The following is a 3,772-nucleotide window of genomic DNA, read 5'->3' on the forward strand; positions in this document are numbered from 1 at the left end:
TACTGTGCTCTTTTGCATTGTTTAAAAATCAGAGTTATAAGCTGACCCCTGAGGAAGTGAGAGTTTTATGCTTTGTACTTCAAGGCCCAGAAGGTGTAAATTGGATTGAATCCAAGTTTTTGAGTTTAAAATGAGAACAAGGACTTTAAAAAGTAACCCAGACAATGGGGGAATTAGCTTTCTGAACTCAAGTTGCTTTGCATAAGACAATGATTGAAGTGTTGCCTCATGGTCTTGAAATCAGCTTTCTTAGGGGAACATTCCTCAAGGGAAGGATCAACCCATATTTTCACAAATCCATGACCAAAACTGGAATTAATCTTACCTTTGAGAAAGTAGGGATTTTTGTTGAACATTTTTAGGAATTATGATGGACTGGGACACACAGCTCTTGTCTTTATTTATCTTATCCTGTCCATTTACAGTTGCTCCAGGGTGGACTTTATTGGAAGGCTTGGAAGCATGTTCCCAAGTGTTTTTATATCTCACATCTCCTCTCTTCCTAAAGTAGTGACATCTTAGTGCATCTGATTTTTGGGGTCACAGCTTCCCTTTGAAGACAGTAGAACGTTAAAGAGCCCCTACAAATCCCACCAAGGCTGCACTTTGGCACTGACCCCCAGCTCACTGCTCTCCATTGTCAGAAGGTCACACCGGGATCTGAGCTTTGGATTCAGCGCCGCTGAGGAATAATGGACTGGGGTAAAGCTCTGCAGCTCTGTCCTCTTCCAAGTGTGCTTTGCTTTGGGGAAAAACAGGTRTCTTGGCATGCCAAAGCCAGGGACAATTGCCAGTTTGACCTGTAGCTGTCTCCATGGTGTGGGGCCAGCATTTAGGATCCTCCTTCAGCCGCTTTGGAGCGGAGCTCAGGGTGGAGCCCCTCACTTTGGGGTCTGCCCCCTTGGCTGCTGGCAGCTTYTAGGGGCTGATGTGGGTTCAGGAGGTTGAGCTAAGACAGCCCAAGGGGTTTTCCTTCTGTCTTTGTGCTGCACAAGGCTCAGCTGTGTGGGGGATTGAACTTGGAGATTCTCTGAGCAGAGTGGGAGCGCACCGAGTTAATAAAGCATTCAGCATCCGACATTGTTTGGCTGGAAYTATTCCTCCCTGGTCAGATTCTAAAGCAAAAAAATAGATAATCCAGCATGAGATTGCCTTTATAACTGCAAGTGCCATTGTTACACAAGGAATTGCATGTATTGATTAAAATCTCTTAACAGAAGAGAAGGGAAATGAGCTGATGACAGTTCAAAAATTATTTTTTCAATGGACTATGGCTTAAGGCCATCAAAGGAAGAGAAGAGGGAATATGTTATCATCTGTTTGCTTAGACAAATAAAGAAGAACCCACTCCATACAAATATATTTTTGAATCTTAAAACAAAAAGTATAAAAATAGGTGATGTGGAATTGCAAGACTTAGAGATGCATTTCATAATTGTTATAGATTTTTATTTTWAAAAAAGAACATCTTTGTCMATTTCATTTAGCCACTCTTTTACAGAAATTGAATAAAKGTAAAATATAAAATACAAAGATTACAAAATAAAATACGAAATTACGAAGCTAAAAGTTACTTACTTTGAAATAAGTCCTTGAAATATGATGGTTTATTTCCCTAAACAAAATGGGCTTACTTTCTTTTTTCTGGGTGTGTGATATTGCTTTTTTTTTTTTTTTTTTTTTTTTTTTTTTTTTTTTTTTTTTTTTTTTTTTTTTTCCTACTGGATTAAAAATACAAAATGTGCTGTAATAGTTATAGTGGGTTGATAGATTACATCTGTGATATCACAAGAAACAAAGCTTTCCTAAATCAGAGAAGGCAATACACCTCACTTCAGGCTGCAATGCAGGTCACTGCAGTCATGTCAACAGGAAGTAYTTTAAGTCAAATAATGTCTTTGATAGAATGTAAGCATTTTACTGACAGGAATAAGCCAACCCAGACAATATCTCATTGTTAGCACGTAAATGGCAACTTGGGAGCATCTACAAATGTAATAACTTACATTAATATTTCTAAAGTTTTATTAAGATGAATGCAGAAAGTATGCTGCAATACTGGAAAAATAGATTTAAGCACGTTGTCATAATGCAGCTTCAGAAATAAAGGAAATTCCAAAATAATTATGCAAAGAAAACACCGACCAACCTGGTAAAATCTTGTCTTCTCTCTGAAAGATAACCCAAAGAAAAATAATCARCACTGATCATTATTCAGTAGTTGGTGCTGGGGGAAACCTAAGTCCTACTTCCAACAGAAATGCTAAATGGTATGAAAAGCTAAATATGTGTCTCCAGGCAAACAGTAAATCACCACGTGCAAAACTGGGAGCAGCTGTTAAAATCCCAACCTGAATGCAGATTTTATCTCGATTTTTTCATGGAAAAAGTTACTTCCTTTGAATATTGCTGTGCCTTGTAATATGGAAGTTGACTCTGGAAGATACATGAGCCTAAACCCCAGAATCCTGCAATAAAAATGAACAGTGAAATATTAACAATAGTCAACCTAGACTAAAATTGCCAGTGCTACTCAGAAACAAGATTCAGATCTAAATTCACTTCAGGACATGAAGACCATAGATGTGATATCAGGCTTACACCTACATATTTCACTTACTTTCATTAGAGTTTGTTCCATGTGATAAAATCCGAATCCCTGACCATAACAAAATGACATTTTTATCATTATGGTGGTAATTTTCCTGCRTCTGATAAATCAGGTCTATAAGCACTTATTTTAAGAGATTTATTTTTCCTCATCCTTCCTCAGCATTAACCTTGATTGCAAAATTTTAATTTAACTCTTTTTCTTTGGATTTCTAAGCAAAATTGTTTGTTCCAGCTCAACTAAATGGTGAGACTATCATAAAGAGTGAGCACAGTGAAGCAACAGAAAAGGTAAAAGAAAACTAAAGATCTGTAAAGCTTTTTGAAAAAGGGGTTTATTTTTAAAGGAAGTCTTGGCAAGACATTTATTGTAACAATATTTAAAATATTGCAGATGAAGAATTTTTTATGYAGACGCTAAATAGAGGTGGAAAAATATCAGTCTTCACAAACATTCTGGATTGTAACCTTACAAGCATAAATTGTCATTTTGACTCTGCTGTCCCCCTTTAAWGTTAATTTCCCACAGATCCATAAACAACTCAGATCGAATTTAATGTTTGTGGCACCTGTAGAGATTAAATGCTCTGTGAAGTTTGTGATAGAAATGTATTTACATGGGAAATTTTGCTGTTCCAAAAAAGAGGGGTCTAAGAGGAAAAGGATAAGAATTGCGCTATTTTTATTGGCACAGGGATAACACAACATCATTGTGAAAAGTTTGGTTCAGAATGAGCAATAATAAACACATCGCTTGTCGCCCATGTGACACAAAGAGGTCACGCATAATTTTCAAAAKAATTTTGAGCACTTGAACCCTCTTTCTAGAAGTTAATGACATTTAAGATTCTAAGCACTACAGACACTGAAATTCAGACATGATATGGTTTCTTATTAGTGGAGTTTTTTCAGTTTCTCTTACAGTTCATCATTTTTTTACCAGGTTACATTTTGGTGATTTTTTTTTTCNTCGGTGAATGATAGGAAAGATGTTTGATAGCCACTACAGGGCAGTGACAATCCTTGTTTCTATGAAGAAAAGATGAGGCTGTGGGGTGAAAAATTGGTCCATACACACATGAACTATCTGCTGTGCCCTCAGCGAGGTCATTGCAGTCTATTCYGGAGTGCTATGGACAAGCTACTGAACAAATATTGGATT

Source organism: Malurus melanocephalus, unplaced genomic scaffold (assembly GCF_030028575.1).
Source record: "Malurus melanocephalus ecotype Western Australia unplaced genomic scaffold, MMel_1.1 scaffold_396, whole genome shotgun sequence".
Classification (NCBI taxonomy): Eukaryota; Metazoa; Chordata; class Aves; order Passeriformes; family Maluridae; genus Malurus; species Malurus melanocephalus.